This window comes from Pinus tabuliformis, chromosome 3_1, assembly GCF_031772625.1.
Source record: "Pinus tabuliformis cultivar Carrire ecotype Pingquan chromosome 3_1, CPIR1, whole genome shotgun sequence".
NCBI lineage: Eukaryota > Viridiplantae > Streptophyta > Pinopsida > Pinales > Pinaceae > Pinus > Pinus tabuliformis.
In genome coordinates, this window is record NC_142301.1 from 566928506 (window position 1) to 566934793 (window position 6288).

General features: G+C 35.1%; 1 pseudogene; it reads left to right on the top strand.

Annotated features, from left to right (window-relative positions):
• Positions 1-4921: 4921 nt before the first annotated feature.
• On the top strand, positions 4922-5447 carry LOC149188249 (floricaula/leafy-like protein FL1 pseudogene; annotated as a pseudogene).
• Positions 5448-6288: the final 841 nt, after the last annotated feature.

Consider the following 6288-nt stretch of genomic DNA (forward strand, 5'->3'; position numbering starts at 1 on the left):
AAAGTATATAATTAAATTTATTTAAAATCACTAGCTTAAAACAAAATTATTTAATTTAAATATTTAATTATTATCATTTATAATTTTTATTATTTATTAATTTATATTAAAAATTTAAATAAATAATTCATTTTTATTTATTTTAATTAATAAAATATTAGAAAAAATAACTCCAACTTACATAACTTATTCTTTGTAATTTCTATTATATAAACACATATAAACCTTGACTTGTTTTTCTGTTTATGGACAAGAAAACAGCTGATGTTTGTCTTGAACTCTATTTTTTATTGCTCTATATTGTAATAATCACTATATGATATTATTGTCATTTCTAGATTTATAGATGAAAGGATAATTAATGTTTGACTGAAATTCCAAAGCAGAGTTGAAAATTAAAATTGACAATGAAAACCTTTGGATGTGTGACAACGATTGTTGTAACCTTAAAAACAATGCATTTCGTCTCATCTCGAACACAACCTTGAAGAAACATTGTATTGTCTCCAGTGTTTCATACATTCACTGCAAACATTTATCAAAACTAAACGAGGCAGAGTGGAACACATCCCTAAAGCCTTGGTATCTCGATTTTTTTTAAGTGTGGTTCACAGGCACCGGAGTGGCCGCTACGTCCACGTAGAGAAGTGGGCAGCTCCACCCGAAGGGAACTGCCGGTCGGCCATATCAGGCCTAACCCCGAGGGCATCGAGGAGATTTGACCCCGTGACCTCCCAAACCGGGAGAGTACTAGCAACGGGAACTCGACCATTTGAGCTATCCCTCGGGCTTGGTATCTCGATATATGTGACAAAGAATTGGAAATATGGTATAAGATATATTGTTATTTTAGCTTTTCAAAATTGTATTAATAGTTTTTCATATTACCATTTCCTCCCCTTAAATTAATAGCTCTTCGAATTGAAATGTGAGTCTCGCTTTAATTTACTGTAGAAATTATCTCATCTTCGGGAGTTTTATTTTTTTGTTTTTCAATCTACCATGTTTATCCTACTTTCAAACGAACACACACCCACAAGCGTCAATTTCAACTCAGACATCATCTCCGATTTATTTCAGATTCTTTGTCTGAGTGGGGCCGGCCCGTCACATGATACAAGTCACGTTAAAACCAAAATATACATCATACGTCCACTATACATCTGGATTACTATACAGTGCAAATATTAGATTAATTGAAAAAGGCCGCTTTTAAAACCACCACCAGAGGCGGAGGAACGGAGGAATTATTTGGATAGTAAAAAGTGGTTGGAATTTGGGTAAAATAATTTTAGAAAATTTTGTAGTAGCAGCGTTTGAATCTTATTTTTATGATGAAATAGATTTAGCACTGTAAAAAAATTTAGGCCATCCAAAATCTTGAAATTTAACATAATTTGAATTTAAAAAATTTCAACAAAAATTTATCAAAATCTTGCCAAAATTTTCATAATTTTCTGAGAAAAAAACCATCCACAAAAAGTATTGGATTATTTAAAAACTTATGTATTACCTATAACAAATTTGTATTTTTAAACCTTTTTACAAATTCAATTTGAACTTTTTTTCATACATACTGCAATTTTTTTTTGTTTAAATAGATTCTATATATGTATATTTTTTATTATACAGGGCAAATGATTGAGATTGTAAATTTTAAATTTAATGAAGCTTTTATAATAGATTTTGATCTAGAATAATACAAAATGAATAATTGAAAAATACAATTATGACTATTCCTTATATGTCAAAAGATTTAAAAAATCAAAATTCTAGAACGGATAAAGTTCTTCCCAACCATTCATCTTTCGTAATTATTTTAAAAGCCTCCAACTTTGCAAGCTGCATCTTCTAGAATCTTGTAAAGCAAGTCCAACTCATAGTTACCAAATTTGACTTCAGATTTGGATTGAATTCGATTCGATATGGAAAAATTCGATTTTCTAAAATTTAATACCATTCATCTTTCGTAATTATTTTAAAAGCCTCCAACTTGCGAGCTGCATCTTCTAGAATCTTGTAAAACAAGTCCAATTCATAGTTACCAAATTTGAATTCAAATTCAGATTGGAATTCGATTTGATATAGAAAAAATTCAATTTTTTAAAATTTAATATGGAAAAAATTGAAAGTATACATCTTAAATTTTTTTAATAATATTATTTAAAAATCATTACTTTTCCAACATTAATCCAACAATAGTGTTAAAATGTTATAGACATTTTAACTGTATAATTACCTAAAAATATTAAAAATAAAATGTATCGAAGTTATTAATATTACCTAATAAAAAAATATAAAATAAAATTTGTTAATAATAATAACAAAATTTCAAAGTATCTAAATATCAAAAATAAATTTAAAATGATCTCCAAATATTAAAAATATTTCAATATCTAATATAAAACAATAACATCAACCCATTAATATTTTTCGTTGCCTTCACTCACTAATACTGACAATTTATAGTGGTTATAATTTCAAGAGAGACGTCAACCACTGACTGCTTCAAAAATATGGATTAACTGCTTAACTGCTTATAATTTCAACCGGTGACTGCTTAATTCTTAGTTCTTATAATTTCACTGTGGACGTCAACCGGTAACTGCTTATAATTTCACGGTGAACATCAACAGGTTCTTCCTTTTGGAAAAAAAATTCAGGGTCACCTAACATTATCGGATCGTATTGAAACCTCCGAGAATAACAATCCCTTCATCTCTGCTATCGAATTGAGGACACTCCTGTTGGAATATTAATTCCAACTGCAGGCAGTGTTGTGGACGCGGACCGGGACAGCCATGGCAGGGCAGTGATCAGCTGGAATCCGCCATCAACTCAGCCACCACGCAGCAACAAAACCGCTTCAGCAAACCACCTGACAGATTTCGGACTGCCTTTTGGTGTGAAGTGGTTTCCAGACAATCGACTCCGATGCAATTGTTTTCAGCCACGCGTCCTCAGCATTTTTCCTTCCTTACAGGTTTATTGGAGCCTAACGTTCGGCATGAAGTGGGCTCCCGATATTCTTGTCCACCATCCGATGCAGCTCATCGATCTCAGTGGTCCATCGTTTCAACCTGCATTCGAGCCAGCATTAAATACGTTGCGTGGAGTAAAATCAAACTTCTGTTTTACCGCCGACTTGTCAGCGAATTAATGAAGTACCTTCACCATGCTGAAAATTAAATGGGTTCGTAAGTTGTTGGTAGAACCTTAAATTTTAATTACACTGGAGGTATGGGCATATGCTCTTACGTATTATATTTTTTTTTGTATGGCATACATATTATATATGTTAAGTTTTTGTTGCGTTGACCATTGAGAAACGAAGCAGCAGCGAAAACCAAGGTTTTTGCACAGCAGTGCAAGCTAAGAAAAACAAGGGGGAGCGCATAAGTTTAAGGGATGTAATATTTTACATTTTGCACATGGGATGAAATCAGAGCGGGCCGCAGCAAAAGAAAACAAGGTTATTGTACAGCAGCGCATAAAGACAGAACAGAGGGAGTAGAAAGTTTTTATATGCGTTGTTTTTTTTGAAGCAGAGAGTATATACATTGCACAGCAGTGCGAGGAGTGTGAGCACATAATGTTTTTTATTATTATTGCATATGTAAAAATTTGTTTTACAGCAGTATGAGTAAAATAGTTTTCACACCAGTAAATGTAAAAGGGTTTTACAGCAGTAAATGAAAATGGGTTTTTACACACCAGCAGTGTAAATTCTCAGGAGGAGACAAAGTTTTATTTTTGTTGGCTGAATGTATTTTTGGTGAATCCCTCTCAGTAAAAGAGGATGAATATGTATCAGGCATTATATTTTAATGAATACAAATCTCTTTGTGTGGGTGTGTAATACTCTGTTCTCAGACATTTTATTTTAAACTTCCCTGTGCAAAAGATCCTGTGGAGAAAAGAGAAACAGAGCATTGCCTCTGTGTTCAGTTTTATTTGTTTGTTTTTGGGATTTTACCAAAAAAATCCCCAACAGTGGTATCAGAGCATTTTTATGCTCTATTGAATTTTGTTCGGAATCATCAGAAATTCCCAACTTGGTATGAGAGCTGGTCCAGGCTCTTTGATGATGTCAAAGCTAGTCCATGCTCTTTGAAGGCATCAAAGAAGCTGAAGGAAGGTTTCTGGCTACAGCAGCTTCTCCAGCAGAGTGAAGTCTCAGCCAAAAGAATCCAGGTATTTCTCAAAGTTTTTTTTGTGTCGCTGCTGAAGACAATCAGTTGTTTTTAAATACAGTCAAGTATTTGAAGCATAGTTTAAAGTGCAAGAAATGGCCAGCGCCAGCGCTAGCGTGGGTATGTTTAATACTCAGCTCCCATTATTAAATGAAAAGAACTATGACTATTGGGCAATAGTTATGAGATCTTTTCTTTTCTCAGAATATTTATGGGAACTTGTTGAGGATGGTTTTGAAAAACCAGCAAATGATGATGAGTTTAATAGCTTAACTCGGGCAGAGAAAGAGTTGTTGAAGAACTATAAGAAGGAGGATGCTAAGGCTCTCTACTTCTTGTATCGAATAGTGGATGAGAGTGTGTTTCCAAGGACAACAGCAGCTGAGACATCCAAAGAAGCATGGGAAACTCTCAATATAGCCTATCAAGGCATGGAGAAAGTAAAGACAGTAAAACCTCAGTTCATTGAGGAGAAAGCTTATGATGAAAGCTTAGAGAAAATAGTAAATGTTAAAAACTGTTTGTCTCGTGATGAAGGTGATGAGGAGATGGCTAAAGTACATCCCCAAACAGCAGTGCCAACGCAAGGGCAGCAAGAGACACCCTTGAGGAGAAATGAACAAAAGGCAACAAATGAAGGTATGAATTCTTTGTTTGCTTTATCCAATCATGTTGATGACCCTGTTCATTTAGAAGATGGAGTTAAAAATAAGAAATGGACAGAACCCATGAATGGGAGAAAGGAATTAAAGTTCCTTGAAGATCTGTTTAAAGAATACAGAGTTCGATATGTAACTCTTGCCAAGATGGTTGAGATAGGCTTCACTGCCAACACCCTTATTAATATGACAGAAGAAGAGATTGAAGATTTGATGAAGACCCTGGTAGAACTCTATCATATGGATCTTCTTATAGGGGAGAGATATGAAATTAAAACTCCCATGAGAGCAGAGAAGGAGCAGGTAGCAGATATTCTGACCAAACCATTGGATCAGAAAAGTTTTGAATTTTTGATGAAGTGTTTGGGTATGTCTAAACGCCCAGCAGTTGAAATTAAGGGGAGTGTTGGAATATTAATTCCAACTGCAGGCAGAGTTTGCGGACGCGGACCGGGACAGCGACGGCAGGGCAGTGATCAGCCGGAATCCGCCATCAACTCAGCCAGCACGCAGCAACAAAACCGCTTCAGCAAACCACCTGACAGATTTCGGACCGCCTTTTGGTGTGAAGTGGTTTCCGGACAATCGACTCTGATGCAATTGTTTTCAGCCACGCATCCTCAACATTTTTCCTTCCGTACAGGTTTATCGGAGCCTAACGTTCGGCATGAAGTGGGCTCCCGATATTCTTGTCCACCGTCCGATGCAGCTCATCGATCTCAGTCGTCCATCGTTTCAACCTGCATTCGAGCCAGCATTAAATACATTGCGTGGAGTAAAATCAAACTTTTGTTTTGACCGCCGACTTGTCAGCGAATTAATGAAGTACCTTCACCATGCTGAAAATTAAATGGGTTCGTAAGTTGTTGGTAGAACCTTAAATTTTAATTACACCGGAGGTATGGGCATATGCTCTTACGTATTATATTTTTTTTGTATGGCATACATATTATATATGTTAAGTTTTTGTTGCGTTGACCATTGAGAAACGAAGCAGCAGCGAAAACCAAGGTTTTTGCACAGCAGTGCAAGCTAAGAAAAACAAGGGGGAGCGCATAAGTTTAAGGGATGTAATATTTTACATTTCGCACATGGGATGAAATCAGAGCAGGCGGCAGCAAAAGAAAACAAGGTTATTGCACAGCAGTGCATAAAGACAGAACAGAGGGAGTAGAAAGTTTTTATATGCGTTGTTTTTTTTTTAAGCAGAGAGTATATACATTGCACAACAGTGCAAGGAGTGTGAGCACATAATGTTTTTTATTATTACTGCATATGTAAAAATTTGTTTTACAGCAGTATGAGTAAAATAGTTTTCACACCAGTAAATGTAAAAGGGTTTTACAGCAGTAAATGAAAATGGGTTTTTACACACCAGCAGTGTAAATTCTCAGGAGGAGACAGAGTTTTATTTTTGTTGGCTGAATGTATTTTTG